Here is a 10,184-nt window from a genome sequence, read left to right as displayed (position 1 = left end):
TGGTCTGAAATCGGAGTATATAGCCAGAGCGAATTTAGGAACGCAGGCTATGTCTGAGTGTTGGAGTGTGCCCCTGACTATCCGTACATTTAAACTACAAGAAAATCGTGCTGTCTATTTCGCTTAATATAATGAATTTGAAATTATTTATACTTTTACCTTTGATACTTAAGTATATTTTAGCAATTACATTTACATTTGATACTTATATGTTAAACTAAATACTTTTAGACTTTTACTCAAGTAGTATTTTACTGGGTGGCTTTCACCTTTTCCTTGACTCAAGTATCTTTACTTTAACTCAAGTATGACAATTGGGTAGTTTTTCCACCACTGGCTGCAATGCTTCCAATGTTATGCTCTCTCTAATTCTCTTTCTTTCTTTCTCTCTCTCTCTTGAGGGACCTGTTCCCTAGGACCATGCCTCAGGACTACCTGACATGATGACTCCTTGCTGTCCCCAGTCCACCTGGCCGTGCTGCTGCTCCAGTTTCAAAATGTTCTGCCTACATTATTGGTTCCATGCTGGTCATTTATGAACATTTGAACATCTTGGCCATGTTCTGTTATAATCTCCACCCGGCACAGCCAGAAGAGGACTGGCCACCCCATATAGCCTGGTTCCTCTGTAGGTTTCTTCCTTGGTTCTGGCCTTTATTAGGGAGTTTTTCCTAGCCACCCTGCTTCTACAGCTGCATTGCTTACTGTTTGGGGTTTTAGGCTGGGTTTCTGTACAGCACTTTGAGATATCAGCTGATGTACGAAGGGCTATATAAAATACATTTGATTTGATTTGATTTTTAAAATGTATTCAGACATCTAAATGTACAGGATTTCCCATGTGCATTTTTTAAATTTATTTAACCTTTATTTAAGTGTTCGGTTTCCCGCACAAATACCAGTATGCATTCTAAAAACGGTGGAAAAGGCAACATATGACAATAACACAACTGATGGCAGTTGCTAACTACTGTAGCTAACTAGCCTCTGTAGCTAGCAAGCAATGCTAAAAAGAGATTGCAAACGGGTTAGCATAACTAGCCAAACAAAATATTAAATAAACATTAGCTAATTGACTAGTATTTATGAGGCCAGCAAACAAATTCCTCACATACTAGGAACGTATTTCCTCCAACGTTATAGTGAAAAGGAGCCTCTCTGTCACAAAACAAGTTTTCTGGAGACTTGTGGGAGTGCTGATGACGTTGCTCACTGTGTGCGCTTTTGGTAGCCGGATTGCACCCAGACTGAGGAGAAATCCACACACAATTGTCGTGACTTTACTTTCATTAATCTGATGACTGTTATGTATCTAAATCAACTAACTCTGTTTGTTACCCGATTAAATTAATCATGTAACAATGAACTCATTAGGAATTTTGGGGCACCATGAGAGCATCTCCCTAATTAAACTCTAAAAGGGTATTTACCTATCACATCCATAAAACAGTCAACGTTTTAATCATAACCCCGTCTCATATCATCATTCTGAACCGTCGTAACCTCCTGCATCTGCAAAAACCCCAGCCTTACTTATGATTCAGTAGTACACAAATTGATTTAAATATTTATTTACAAGCTAACTAAATGATAACACAGGATAAACATACACACTTAATACATGAGAAAAGGTCCCTAGCGGACTGACACAATATAGTGTTTATTTTTTTTTACAAAAGGAGAGAGAGAGAGAAAAAAAACGACACTTATCATCGATACATTTTAGAAACTATTCTCACAGTAATCATATACTTTGCAGACGAGAAGAAATCCTGAATGTATTTACGTGTGAATGCCTTCGTTCGCTGGTTATCTGTCGGCACCAGACCTTCTTAGGAAGGGTGTGCGGCCTTTCCCGCGGCACGTTTGTAAGGTTCTGATTGTCCAAAAGGGTTTCCTCTAAAATGAGTTCCGGCACCTATTTCAGTCCAAGTCAATGAGATTAAAATCACCTATTTCAGTCCAAATCAAGCAATGAGATTAAAATCACCTATTTCAGTCCAAGTCAATGAGATTAAAATCACCTATTTCAGTCCAAGTCAAGCAATGAGATTAAAATCACCTATTTCAGTCCAAGTCAAGCAATGAGATTAAAATCACCTATTTCAGTCCAAGTAAAGCAATGAAATTAAAATCACTCCATCACCTAATTTTAATCTTAGCTGGTCTGAGAGAACTGATGAGTCTTCTCTCCTTTATGCATACGTTGGTGTGTTTTTAAATTGCTCTGTTGAGAGAAACTCTTCCCACAGACAGAGCAGTAGTAAGGCTTCTCTCCTGTGTGTATACGTTGATGTGTGTTTAAATGGTTCTGTTGAGAGAACCTCTTCCCACAGTCAGAGCAGATGTAAGGCTTTTCTCCAGTGTGTGTTCTCAGATGAATTTTTAGATCAAATGATGTTGTGAAGCTTTTTCCACAGTCACAGCAGGAGTAAGGCTTCTCTCCTGTGTGTATACGTTGGTGTTTCTTGAAGCTGCTCTGTTGAGAGAAACTCTTCCCACAGTCAGAGCAGATGTAAGGCTTTTCTCCAGTGTGTGTTCTCTGGTGAACTTTTAGATCAGACGATGTTGTGAAGCATTTTCCACAGTCAGAGCAGGAGTAAGGCTTCTCTCCTGTGTGTAGACGTTGGTGTTTCTTGAAGCTGCTCTGTTGATAGAAACTCTTCCCACAGTCAGAGCAGACGTAAGGCTTTTCTCCAGTGTGTGTTCTCTGGTGAACTTTTAGATCATATGATGTTGTGAAGCATTTTCTACAGTCAGAGCAGACATATGCCTTCTTTTCTTTATGTCTACGTTCATGTGATTTTAAATGGTTCCGTTGAGAGAAACTCTTCCCACAGTTGGAGCAGGAGTAAGGCTTCTTTCCTGTATGTATACGTTCATGCGATTTTAAGGTACCCAATCGGGAGAAACTCTTCTCACAGTCAGAACAGGAGTAAGGCTTCTCTCCTGTGTGTATACGTTGGTGTGCTTTAAAGCTACCCTGGTGGGAGAAACTCTTCCTACAGTCAGAGCAGTAGTAAGGCTTAATTCCTGTATGTATACGTTTATGCAATTTTAGGGTACCCAATCGGGAGAAGTTCTTTCCACAGTCAGAGCAGGAGTATGGCTTCTCTCCTGTATGTATACGTTGGTGTGCTTTTAAGCTACCCTGGTGGGAGAAACTCTTCCCACAGTCAGAGCAGATGTAAGGCTTCTCTCCAGTGTGTGTTCTCATATGAACTGTTAGCTCAGATGAGGTTGTGAAGCATTTTCCACAGTCACAGCAGGAGTAAGGCTTCTCTCCTGTGTGTAAACGTTGGTGTTTTTTAGGTTGGTCTGTTGAGAGAAACTCTTCCCACAGTATGAGCAGGAGTAAGGTTTCTCTTCTGTGTGCACTCTCTGATGAACTGTCAGTGCCTTTGATGTTGTGAATCTCTCCCCAGAGTCAGTACAGGAATACAGATTCTCTCCTGTGTGGAATTTTAAGTGTATTTTTAGCTTTGATAAACCTGGGAACATCTCCTCACAATGTGGGCAGTGGTGAGACCTCTTAGCTCTGTGATCTTCCTGCTGTTGCTCTCTAGATGTAGAGAATGTCTCAACATGGTCTCCTGTGTGAACAACAACAAAAGAACCAGTCAGTTGGTGTGATATACATGTCAATCAAAAGTTTGGACACACCTACTCATCCAACGGTTTTTCTTGAACTATTTACTACTCTTTGTAATACCAAAAGTGTGCAAAGTTGTCATCAAGGCAAAGGGTGGCTACTTTGAATACAAAATATATTTTGATTTGTTTAACACTATTTTGGTTACAACATGATTCCATATGTGTTATTTTCATAGTTTTGATGTCTTAACTATTATTCTACAATGTAGAAAATAGCAGAAATAAAGAAAAACACTTGAATGAGTAGGTGTTGTCAGGAGTTTACCTAGGGGGGGGGGTCATGATTTGGGTCTGTACAAATATTTGATGTATATTATACGAATAATTGATTATGCTTATGTTATATTAATAGAAGGGGAGGGGTTAAAAGACCCCTCCCTCCTTACATTTATAAGGTTTTATATTACAGATTAACAATATAAATTCATTGTAGAGGTTTAGTATTGTTCTACAGTTATATTTTAGTTCTCTCTCTCTTTCTGCCTCATTATAAAGAGGCCCCTCTTAGAAATGTGTGACTTAGACAGAACTCTGCAGGGGAGTGAAGGAGATAAGACTAGGCAAACATTCCACAATAAATCCACTTTGGGGCGAGGGGACATTTACTGCTAAGTGTTTAGCTAACAGTTAAAGGACCTGTTTATACAGCTCTGTAGGCATGGTTTTGGTCCCAGGAGTAGAGGATGATGATGTCGGCGGTGACATCATCAGGGCGCGACTCAGGGTGTAATAAAACAACTGGAGGCCTTTTGTTAGACGCAGAACTTACTCTGAAACATACGTGCCATGTTCCTGGTTTGTCAACGTCTGTCTGCAAATTGCATTAATAAAGGTTTTTGAATGATTTAATTAAAGATAATTGTCATAATGCTAATTTCACCAACGAACCAATGATTTGACAAGGAAGGAAGTAAGGAACGAACCCTAACGGTGTGTCCAAACGTTCGTCTGGAACTGCTCTTATTTTATGAAGCTACATCTACATTGGGGTTTTAGGTTTCTGTAAAGAACTGTGTGACAACTGCTGATGTACAAAGGGTTTCATAAAATACATGTGGCATGTATAAGTGCTGAACAGAAACCCAGCCTCAATCCCCAAAGAGCAAAGCAATGCAGATGTAGAAGCACAACGGCCACGAAAAACTCCCCAGCAAGCAGGAACATAGGAAGAAACCTAGAAAGGAACCAGACTCTGAGGGGTGGCCAGTCCTCTTCTGTCTGTACCGGGTGACATATGTATTCATATCAGTAGGCTGTACAACACAGGGGAATAAAACTATTCTAAAAGTGGGTAACAGTCTGGGTTGGGGGCAATTCCATTTAAATAACAGTCCATTCAGAAAGTAAACCTAATTCCAATTCCACATTTGGTTAATTTAAAGGCATTGAAGAGAATTGGAATTTCAGTGTATTTCCCAAAATTTCTAGAATTGACCAGAACCCTGACAACAGAATTGACCAGACCAGAGTAACTACAGACTCATTTCTATCATCCTCCACTCACTATCACAAGGGTTAGTAACTACAGACTCATTTCATATCATCCTCCACTCACTATCACAAGGGTTAGTAACTACAGACTCATTTCATATCATCCTCCACTCAGACTATCATCCTCCACTCACTCACAAGGGTTAGTAACTACACAGACTCATTTCATATAACTCACTCCACAGACTCATTTCTATCATCCTCCAAGGGTTAGTAACTACAGACTCATTTCATAGAGCTTTAAAACACTGGCAGTTTGTCTACTTCACTTCTTTAGTCTCCTCTCTGATCACTCCAGATAACCCAGTTGTCAGAATTACAGAATTCAACCTAGCAATAGACTGGTCATAACTTATGGAGGTCTAATATATGAAGATAACTTATAGATAGAACCAGCTCTTACCATGACTAACAGTTGTCCTAATCTTCTCCTCCTCTTCATCTTTAATGTTGACATTCAGCTCCAGTGTTTGACTGCAGTCTTCCAGCTTCACTGATGCCATCTCTGGATCCTGCAGTACAAACTGGGCTCCACTGTCACAATCAGGACCCAGTGACTGTAGGTTTGGACTCAGTGTGGAAGGAGAGAGGCAGGCTGGGTTTGTCCTCACTGTTGATGTTACCGGCCTCAGACTTAATCTGAGTCGGTCTGTAGTTGGTCTGTTGGTCTGTAGTAGTAAAGACAAACAGAAAACAATCTTGACAGTTCTGGTGCTTTTCTTTGTCCTCAAAAAAATGTATTATCTTTTTTGTTGTTGTTCAATCATCTCATTTCAACAGATCAGATAAACATTGACAACAAAACATTAATTCAAAACATTAGACAGAAAGTTCACACTTTAAATTACACAAAGTAAGAGATGATCTAAGTGTACAGAATGGTTACCTGGAGGAAAAGGAGGGCTGTGCTTTTTCAATGTCAGTCTAAGGGAGGGTTTAGTATTGTTTTAATCTCGTCCAGAAGAGGGTCATGTCATTTGTAATTGGTGAAATTTCAATATTTCTCAGTGTTTAAGAATGAGTTGCTTATTAGGCTTTATAAACTGGGTGGTTGGAACCCTGAACGCTGATTGGCTGACAGCCGTGGAATATCACACCATATACCAGGGGTATGACAAAACATTCCTTTTTACTCTTCTAATTACGTTACGTACGTTATAATAGCAATAAGGCACCTCAAGGGTTTGTGGAATATGTCCAACATATCAGGGTTAAGTATCCAGGCCCTCCACAACAGCCCTTATCCGTGGTATATTGGCCATATAACAAACCCCCCTCTGACCTTATCACTTAAATATATCAATGTGTGGCTGATGCCTCCCCTCATCTCTGATTCTCTGCTGGACAATATCAAGTGGGACTATAGGCTATTTAGTGTGATGTCAATCAAATGATCCATAGCCTATAGAATACCAAGTGCATGCTGGGAGGAAGCACAGAGCAAAGTTATACTGTATTTCTATGATAGTTGCTGAGAGGGTGTAAATACAACTAGGCTGCATTACACACTACAAAAGGTTATTCCAATCCTGAGCCCCGACTTGCTCTGCTTGTTGATTCAAAACGTTTATTTTTATTTTTATGCTACCTAACCAACGGCTGTGATGTGTCATCCTAACCAACGGCTGTGATGTGTCATCCTAACCAACGGCTGTGATGTGTCGGCCTATCCTGACCAACGGCTGTGCTGTGTCGGCCTATCCTGACCAACGGCTGTGCTGTGTCTGACCAACGGCTGTGCTGTGTCGGCCTATCCTGACCAACGGCTGTGCTGTGTCGGCCTATCCTGACCAACGGCTGTGCTGTGTCGGCCTCCTGACCAACGGCTGTGCTGTGTCGGCCTATCCTGACCAACGGCTGTGCTGTCGGCCTATCCTGACCAACGGCTGTGCTGTGTCGGCCTATCCTGACCAACGGCTGTGCTGTGTCGGCCTATCCTGACCAACGGCTGTGCTGTGTCGGCCTATCCTGACCAACGGCTGTGCTGTGTCGGCCTATCCTGACCAACGGCTGTGCTGTGTCGGCCTATCCTGACCAACGGCTGTGCTGTGTCGGCCTATCCTGACCAACGGCTGTGCTGTGTCGGCCTATCCTGACCAACGGCTGTGCTGTGTCGGCCTATCCTGACCAACGGCTGTGCTGTGTCGGCCTATCCTGACCAACGGCTGTGCTGTGTCGGCCTATCCTGACCAACGGCTGTGCTGTGTCGGCCTATCCTGACCAACGGCTGTGCTGTGTCGGCCTATCCTGACCAACGGCTGTGCTGTGTCGGCCTATCCTGACCAACGGCTGTGCTGTGTCGGCCTATCAACCAACGGCTGTGCTGTGTCGGCCTATCCTAACCAACGGCTGTGCTGTGTCGGCCTATCCTAACCAACGGCTGTGCTGTGTCGACCTATCCTAACCAATGGCTGTGATGTGTCGGTCAATGGTGGCAGTTGAGGAAGAGAGTGAAAGGTTTCTTCACATTTTGTTGTTGTTGATTAGACCAAGTACCCCAAAAACATAAACCACCATCTTGCACGCGGACTAGCCTATTCCTCAACCCACCCGGCACTCTTTAAATAGCCTACCTCCATGTCAGTGAATGTCAGTGAAGGGCTGTTGAGTTAAAACCCAGACTCCACTTGAGGGGTTATGCCATAGGCCTCTTTTAGTGAAGATGCTGTCAAAAAGCACAGGCCTCCCACTTGTTAGATAACATGAAGAAAATCAAACTGATCTGATGATATAAAGAGATCTGTAACAGTGTTTTGGTCAGCGCTGCTTTACGCCAGAAACAGGCTGTAAAATAACCAGGAAAGAAGTTACGTTGTTTCTTTGACATTCAGAGGCTGAGCTACAACCTTCTATATCCTACGAGACAAACAAAAAAATAAATATACTAATCTAATTCTGTCACTATCAATTTATTAAGCTATTTACTGGTCTGTACAATAGAAGATGTTTAAACCCAGACAGCTTTTAGGGAAATATTTGTTGGGTTAAAGACAAAGAATGAGAGTAGCCAGCAGTTGGAGATTTACATTTCTCTGCTAAAAGACTGGATGGTCAATCCGATATCTGACTGCAGATGCATCCTCTGCAGACATCTGGGCTTTTATACTTCTAGCGCTTAACGGAGGAGAGCTGTTGTCAAGGAAGTGAGTTTGTGTTTATACTGGACCTCCCGCCCACCAATCATGTCAATGCGGTGCTATACGGAGCCCTTCACATTGTTACAAAACTTGAAGAGGCACACGGCGATGCGTTAGGAGCTTGATTTGACCTCTGCCTCTGTGGGTTCAGAAATTGTGTCACACCCTCCCTAAGAAGCTTCCGAACACATTTTGGGATCAAACATGAATTGTCTTTTACTCTGTCTGGAGTGGAAAGGTAGCTTGTCTTTTACTCTGTCTGGAGTGGAAAGGTAGCTTGTCTTTTACTCTGTCTGGCGTGGAAAGGTAGCTTGTCTTTTACTCTGTCTGGAGTGGAAAGGTAGCTTGTCTTTTACTCTGTCTGGAGTGGAAAGGTAGCTTGTCTTTTAATCTGTCTGGCGTGGAAAGGTAGCTTGTCTTTTAATCTGTCTGGAGTGGAAAGGTAGCTTGTCTTTTACTCTGTCTGGCGTGGAAAGGTAGCTTGTCTTTTAATCTGTCTGGAGTGGAAAGGTAGCTTGTCTTTTACTCTGTCTGGCGTGGAAAGGTTGAACTATTTAAAGTACCATGATCAGATGGTCTCACATTTGATTATTTGTAAACAGGGACAGATTTGGCATCGGAGAAATATGGAGATGAACACATAGGCCTTTCTCCATTCTTAGCCTGTGTGGTATTAAAAAACATTTGGCTAATACGTAAAATGACGGAGACTTGTATGAAATGTTTATAAAAAGGCTTTTTCTTCTCCCTCAGACCTGCAAATACGATGATAGATTCATGGAATGATTTCACCATAAAATAGATCTATCCACCCTTACTCTTGTTCACGGTGGTCTGCGAACCCACAACCTTCTGGCCCGCAGCCCTGAACGCGATCAGAATTCCTGCGTTCCCAAGCAACGCTTACAGGACGAAGAACAGTTCATAAAGTTCATATCTAAAGGCTCTGGTCTGTCCAAGAAGTGTTGGTAAACATGTTCTCTACTATCCACCTTGTTTTAATCATTATTTTGGCTATAGGGGATATTTTTATGTATTTTTATTCAGCGTTCAGGGAGGGTTTATGTCAAATATATTTTGCTCACCAGACGTTCATCCATTTTCCTTTCAGATATCCGTATTAAAAAATAATGTTCACTACCTGAGTGCAATTAATCTACAGTAGTCTTCCTAAATTCACAAATTACTAAGTAAACAAGTAATGCAAGGTTGCAGTTTGAGGCAGAACTATGTCATATTTTCCACTTTCACTCACAAAAACACATTGTATTCCCCATTCACACCATAGTAACAACTATAGATAAATATAGAAACTGAATGTGTGTGAATATTGTTACAGTGACATGTAGAAATCAGATGAACATGACATTCTGCTTGTAAACAGTAAAACAACCCTGAAACTGTCTCTCTGGTGCAGCCGCACAGCCTGCAAGTCTATTGACTCAGACCGAGAGGCGCCGCCATTTTACCAGCTCATTAACATATGGAAATAATCAGAATAATAAACATGTCAAACGAACTCAGAAATCTCAAATCAATTGATTCTTTATGAAATTACATCGACGAAATAATGTACATCCATTCACTCTGACAAACCCAAAGTCTAACCTTAGCTAGCTAAATGTGACTTCTAAAATATATTTAATCACGTTCTTCACTCACTCGGTTCAGCACAAAACGTCATAAAACCTTTAACAAACGCGATAACACCTTGACGGATTTGCTACCTAACATGTTATGACATGTTCTTTCGATATTAGACAGTTTAAACGTGCTATTACATACCTTTAGTTAATACTTCTGAAACGGACACAACCGCTACTGTCTTCAGAGAACAACTGTGGCTGAAGCCTGCCCGGAACTTCCTGTTCCCCGACTATCAAAACGCAACAGGACTTCTTC

At 41.6% G+C, this 10,184-nt stretch overlaps 1 pseudogene; it reads right to left on the bottom strand.

Moving 5' to 3' along the window:
- Positions 1 to 1,611: 1,611 nt before the first annotated feature.
- On the bottom strand, positions 1,612 to 10,184 carry LOC121844365 (annotated as a pseudogene).

Source organism: Oncorhynchus tshawytscha, unplaced genomic scaffold, assembly GCF_018296145.1.
Source record: "Oncorhynchus tshawytscha isolate Ot180627B unplaced genomic scaffold, Otsh_v2.0 Un_contig_121_pilon_pilon, whole genome shotgun sequence".
NCBI classification, from domain to species: domain Eukaryota; kingdom Metazoa; phylum Chordata; class Actinopteri; order Salmoniformes; family Salmonidae; genus Oncorhynchus; species Oncorhynchus tshawytscha.
The sequence above is the reverse complement of the archived record's forward strand: the minus strand, read 5'-3'. Positions and strand labels throughout refer to the sequence as shown.